At 35.0% G+C, this 7,107-nt stretch overlaps 1 pseudogene; it reads right to left on the bottom strand.

Annotated features, from left to right (window-relative positions):
* Positions 1–6,919: 6,919 nt before the first annotated feature.
* The window catches only part of LOC102893376, a 444-nt pseudogene continuing 256 nt past the window's right edge, over positions 6,920–7,107 (bottom strand).

Genomic DNA, 7,107 nt, shown 5'->3' with positions numbered 1-7,107 from the left:
TGTTTTGATCATAAATGGATGCTGTATCTTGTCGAAGGCTTTTTCTACATCTATTGATATGATCATACGATTCTTATTTTTTAATTTGTTTACGTGGTCTATCACATTAATCAATTTGCATATGTCGAACCATCCCTGTATCCCTGCGATGAAGCCCACTTGATTGTGGTGTATAACCTTTTTAATATGTTGCTGCATTCGGTTCGCTAGTATCTTATTTAGGATTTTTACATCTGTGGTTCATGAGAGATATTGGTCTGTAGTTTTCTTTATTGTGTTATCTTTACCAGGTTTTGTTATCAGGGTAATATTGTTATCATAAGATAGGAAGTATTGCCTCCTCTTCAAAATTTGGAAGAGTTTGAAGGAATAGGTATTAAATCTTCTCTGAATGTTTGGTAAAATTCACTAATGAAGCCATCTGTCCTGGACTTTTACTTTTTGGTAGGTTTTTGATGATGTTACAACTTCCTGGACTTTTACTTTTTGGTAGGTTTTGATGATGTTACAACTTCCAAACTGCTGATCGGTCTATTTATAATTTCCAGTTCTTCTTGATTCAGTCTAGGAAAATTGTATTTTTCTAAGTACTGGTCCATTTCATACAGGTTATTAAATTTGGTGTTATATAGTATTCATAGTATTCTTCTATGATCCTTTGTATTTCTGTGGTGTGTGTCATAATTTCTCCTCTTCCATCCCTGATTTTGTTTATTTGTGTCCTTTCTTTTCTTGCTTTAGTGAGTCTAGCCAGGGGTTTGTCAATTTTTTTAACCTTCTCAAAGAACCAGCTCTTTGTTGCATTTATTTTTTCTATTGTTTTTGTTTTGTTTTGTTTTCAGTTTCATTTATTTCTGCTCTAATTTTGGTGATTTCTTTCCTTCTGCTGATTTTAGGCTTCATTTGTTCTTCCTTTTCTAGTCTTTTTTAAGATGAAGTGTTAGGTCATTTATTTGGGCTTGTTCTTGTTTTTGGAGGTAGGCCTGTAATGATATGAACTTTCCTCTTATGATCGTTTTTGCCATGTCTCAAAAGTTTTGATATGTTAAACTATCATTATCATTCTTATTTATGTATCTCTCGATCTCACTTTTTACTTCTTCTCTGACCCAGTTATTCTTCAGCAGCATGTTGTTTAATCTCCATGTATTTGTGATTCTTCTTGATTTCTTTTTACAGTCAATCTCTGGTTTCAAAGCATTACGATCAGAGTATATGGTTGGTATGGTTTCAAACCTCTTATGTTTGTTGAGGCTATCTCTGTATCTCAGTATGTGGTCGATTCTTGAGAATGTTCCATGTGCACTAGAGAAGAATGTATAAGCAGCTGTTTTGGGATGAAAGACTCTGTAAATGTCAATTATGTCCAGTTGGTCTAATGTGTCCTTTAAGGATGTTATTTCCTTACTGATTTTCTGTTAGGATGATCTGTCCGTATCTGACAGTGGGATATTTAGTTTCCTTACTACCATAGTGTTTTGGTCTGTTTCTTCTTTTAGTTCTGTTAGTAATTGCTTTATATATTTCAGGGCTCCCTGATTGGGAGCATAGATATTAATAAGTGTCATGTCTTCTTGGTGTATGATTCCCTGTGTCATTATGAAGTGTCCCTCAGTATCTTTTTTTACATTTTTTATTTTGAAGTATGTTTTGTCCAGAATGTATAAGCAGCTGTTTTGGGATGAAAGACTCTGTAAATGTCAATTATGTCCAGTTGGTCTAATGTGTCCTTTAAGGATGTTATTTCCTTACTGATTTTCTGTTAGGATGATCTGTCCGTATCTGACAGTGGGATATTTAGTTTCCTTACTACCATAGTGTTTTGGTCTGTTTCTTCTTTTAGTTCTGTTAGTAATTGCTTTATATATTTGGGGGCTCCTTGTTCGGGATCATAGATATTAATGAGTGTTATCTCTTCTTCATGCATGATTCTCTTTATCATTATGAAATGCCCTTCAGTATCCTTCTTTACATTTTTTATTTTGAAGTCTATTTTGTCTGATATTGGTACTGCTGCTATGGCTTTTCTCTGAATGCCATTTGCTTGAAATATCAATTTGCTCCCTTTCTCTTTGAGTCTATATTTGTCTTTGGAACTGAGATGTGTCCTCTGGAAGCAGCATATGTTTGGGTTTTGTTTTTTGATCCAATTTGCAATTTTGTGCCTTTTTATTGGTGAGTTCAGTCCATTTACATTTAGTGTGATTATTGAAATATGAGGTCTTCATATAGCCATTTTATCTTTTGCTTTCTGGTAGTTCGGTGTTTTTGTTGCTTCCTTGTCCTTGTTTGTCTGTTTTTTTGGTTTGTGTGTGTGTGTGTGGGGTGGGGTTGTGGGTTTTCTCTTTGGTTCTTCTTGTTGTATGTTATATACTTCAGCTCTGAATCTTTGGTGTGTGGTTACCATTATAAATATGTAAAGAATAATTATATATATACGGTCATCCTTTTTCTTCTGCACGTGCCTTATCTCCATTTCTCTTTGTGAATTTGGATCTTTGAATCTTCTTTTTAGTCTTTATTGTTTCAGTTTGTCCCTATGTATGCTGAATGTTCATTACTAAATTGCTTTAGGAAATCTCTTCTTATCGTTTAAGCTTATAATGCCCTGTTCTTAGTAAGGGTTGCACTCCTCTGCTTCTGTTTGCCTGATAGTCACCTTACTCCTAATTATGTTTGTTTGTTTGTTTGTTTTGTCATTTTGTTTTAGATGAGCTGACCTCTTTCAGTATTTCTTGTAATGCAGGCCTTGTCATGGAGAAGTCCCTCAATTTTTGTATATCTGTAAAGGTCTTTATTTCTCCTTTTCATCAAAAGGAGAGCTTTGCTGGATACATTATTCTTGGCTGGTAGTTCCTTTCATTTAACAGTTTAAATATTTGATTCCACTCCTTTCTGGCTTGTAAGGTCTGTGCTGAGAAGTCCAACAATTATCTAATGGATTTTCTTTTATAGGTTACCGTCCTATTTTCTCTGACTGCTCTGAGAATTCTTTTTTTTTTATTAATTTTTGATAATTTTAATACAATGGGCCTTTTTGGGTTGTGATTATTGGGTGTTCTGTTGACTTCTTGAATTCCAAGCTCCAGCACATTCCTTAGATTTGGGAAATTCTCGTCAACTATTTGTCTGAAAATGCTTTCTAATCCCTGTTCCTTTTCCTCACCTTCAATAATGCCCATTACTTTTATGTTTCCTCTCTTGATGGTATCAGCTAGTTCTTGAATTTCTCTTTCATTATTTTTAATCTTCGATTTCTCTTTTTCCTTCTGATTTATTTCTAGATTTCTGTCTTTGATATCTTTTCCTCCATTTGGTTGACTCTATTTCCCAAGCTTACTATTTCATTTTTCACCCCTTGCAGTGTGTTTTTTATCTCCAGAAGTTCCATTTGGTTCTTTCTGAGGATTTCAATCTCCTTGCTGAAGAACTCATTCTGCTCATCTAGTTGTTTTTTCAATTCCTGAAATTGTTATATTAATTGTTTTGGATCTCATTGAGATTTTTCAGAAGTATCAATACCGAATTCTCTGTCATTCAAGTCGCATATTTCTATATCTGCAAGCTTATTTTCTGGATACTTTCTGAGATGCCTTGTCACCTTGGTTGTTCATGGTTTTAAGGGACTATTTCTCTGCCTGTGTATTAATGGAAGTGTATTCTGCTTTTTTTTTTTTTCCTAGAAAGAAGATTTATTATATAAAGGTCTCTCTTTAGCCTGTTGTTAAGAAGGCAGTTTTCTTCTGATTTCCAGTAGGTGGCGTCTAAGCCTCTTGGATCCCTGCTTTATACAAAGTCTTAATAATGCCTTTTTTTAAATATAGATATTCAATCTCACTCGCTATCCTCAGTCTTAGTACCTGTCAGTGATAGTGACAGTTTTGGTAACGTTTGATCAGATTTCCCTGGGGCTCCATGGCATTCAGTCTCAGAGGATATGTGGGGAGGGGCCTCCTGGGTTGGGGGATGGGGACTGAGGCTCAGCTTCTGTTTTGCAACTGTGGCTGGTAAATATCAACTCTTGTTTCTCTGCCATCCCTGCTTCTCTACCATCCCCATTTCTCTGCTTTCTGTCCTGATGCCTGGGCACTGCCACTGACTGCATGGAGCTCACGGCTCTCCCAGGCAAAGCTGTTTAGGGAACTCGCCACACATTCTCCCCTCCCCCTCCCCTTTTCTTACAGGGAGCTCCAGCTGCGAGAGGCAGCTTTTTTATTTCTCCCAGTCCACCGCCTGACATCCAGGGTTCTGACCTGTGGTAGCTCTTATGGGCAGATCCCACACTCAGACATGCTGGTGTGCAGTTTTGGTGTTTTTTATTGAGTTTTAGATGTTATTGTTGTTTCAAGGAGAGAGATCTGAGGACATCTCTCACTGTGCCATGTTTCTCTGCCTTAGATATTTGGGCAGCAGTTACCTTCTTGTGCGGCCCACTGAGCCTTACCTAGCTCAGCTTCCCAAACCAGGAAAAGCACTGTGGTAATCTTCCATCCTAAACCCTGCAAAGTTTACAGGGGTGCAGCCACCCATACGCCGTCACCACAAAGGTTACTCATGAACCAGGACCAGGCAGTATGTGGCTGACTGAGGCTTTCAACGCCCACCTGAACTTGGTCCTAAACAAATTTTTACATGGGGATAATTATAGATTTACATGCAGTTTTAAGAAATAATGTAGATATCCCATGTACCTTTTACTCAGTTTCTCCCAAATGTAACATCTTGCAAAACTATATAGTGTAATTACATCCAAGATATTGACCATTGATAGTGTCAGATATAGAACATTTCTATCACTGCAAGGATCCTTTATGTTGTCCTTTTATAGCCACTCCCACTTCTTTCACCCTACCCAGTTGACTTCTGGCAACTAGCAATTTGTTCTCAATTTCTATATCTTTGTCGTTGCAAGAATTTTATATAAGTAGAATCATATAGCATGTAACTTTTTGAGATTGGATTTTTTTTTACTCATTATAATTCTCTAGAGATTCATCTCAGTTATCACATATATCAATAATTGTTCTTTTTTAAATGTTGAGTAGTAGTCCATGGCATGTACCACAATTTGTTTAATGATTCACCCATTTATGGGCATCTAGCTTATTTCCAGTTTGAAGTTATTATAAATAAAGCCATATGAACATTTATGTATAGGTTTTTGTGTGAACATAAGTTTTCATTTCTCCATTATAAATGCCCAGAATTGCAATTGCTGGGTTATATAGTAGTTACATGTTTAGTTTAAGAAACTGCCAAACTGTTTTCCAGAGTGTCTGTATTAACATCAGCAGTGTATGAGTGATTCAATTTCTCAGCATTCTCACCAGCATTTAGCATTGTCAGTATTTTTTATTTTAGCCATTCTGATAGATACATGATGATGTCTCATTGTGGTTTACAATTTGTATTTCTCCAATGACTAATGAAGTTAAATATCTTTTTGTGAGCTTATTTGCAATCTCTGTCTTCTTTGGTGAAATGTCTGTTTACAGCTTTTGTCCACTATTTAATTGGATTTTTTTTTTTTTTTTACTGTTGAGTTTTGAGAGTTCTTTACAGATGTTACTCCTTTTTCAGATACACAGTTTTTATATATTTTCTCTCTTGTATTTTCATTCTCTAGGGCTTTCACATAGCAAAAGATTTTAGTCTTGATAAAGTTAATTTAACATATTCCTTTATGGATTATGCTTTTGGTGTCAAATCTAAGAACTCTTCACCTAGCCCTAGTTACTTAAGCTTTTTCTTATTTTTTTTTCCCTAAAAGTTTTATAGTTTTACATTTGTCTATGATCTATTTTGAGTTAATTTTTGTGTAAGATATGAGGGTTAGGTCAAAGTTTTGGGTTTTGTTTTGTTTGTTTTTTTTTTGCCTATGGATGTTCACTTGCTCCAGCACTACTTATTGAAAAAGCTAACCTTCTTCCACTGAACTGCTTTTGCATCTTTGACAAAAATCAGTTGGGCGTATTCGTGTGCATCAATTTCTCTGTTCTCTATTATGTTCCATTGATTTATGAGTCTGTCCTCCTCTAATAATAAACCTTGATTACTGTAGATATATAAGGAATTATGAAATCAAATAGATTAATTTCTTCTACTTAATTTTTCCTTTTAAGATTGTTTTTAATTATTCTAGTTTCTTTGACTTTTCATATAAATTGAGAATAAGTATATATATAAAATATCTTGCTGGTAGGAATTTCATCATCTTATAGTGTTGGTGGACAGAGTCTGAAGTCAGTTTCACTAGGATGAAGTCAAGATATTGGCAGGGCTGATTCCTTTTGGAGGCTGTGAATGGAAAATCTGTTTCCTTGCCTACTTCAGCTTCTACTAGCTATCTGCATTCCTTGACTTTTGGCTGCTTCCTCCATCTTCAAAGCACATCACTCTAACATCTAAACTCATATCTCCTACTTTCCCTTCTGAATCAAATGTCCCTGACTTCCTCTTACAAAGACATTTGTGACTACATTTAGGACTTATAGAATAATCCATGATAATCTCCAAATTTCAGTATCTGTAGCTTAATCATGCATGTGAAATTCCTTTTGCTATATAAGGTAACATTCACAGGTTCCAAGAATTAAGAATTGGATATCTTTGAGGACTTTTTCCAGTCTACTACAAATATCAATCATTTATTATGTTGGATCTCCCAATCCATGAACATGGTCTATCTCTCCATTTATTTAGCTCATCTTTAATTTATTTCATTATCATTTTATAGTTTTTATAATATAAGTTCTATACATGTTTGCCATATTTATGCTGAAGTGTTTCTTATCTTTTAACAATTGTAAATGGAATTGTACTTTTAATTTTGGTGTATACATGTTCATTGCTAGCATATAAAAATAGTTGATTTTTTTTTGCAAATAAAATGTATTACTACTGTTTTCATGATAAAAACTTATGATCTTGGTCTTTTCTTCTTGCCTTTGGATAAGGCCAAAAGAGAGACATTATCTACCTTGACAGCCTTAAAGCAGACTCCAGGATTGCCACCAACAGCATGACCTTTTTGACCAAATCCAGCAACCAGAACTTTATCATTTTCATCAATAAAATTCAAGCAACTGTCATTGGGTAAACTCTATG

Source organism: Pteropus alecto, unplaced genomic scaffold (assembly GCF_000325575.1).
Source record: "Pteropus alecto unplaced genomic scaffold, ASM32557v1 scaffold389, whole genome shotgun sequence".
Taxonomy (NCBI): domain Eukaryota; kingdom Metazoa; phylum Chordata; class Mammalia; order Chiroptera; family Pteropodidae; genus Pteropus; species Pteropus alecto.
The sequence above is the reverse complement of the archived record's forward strand: the minus strand, read 5'-3'. Positions and strand labels throughout refer to the sequence as shown.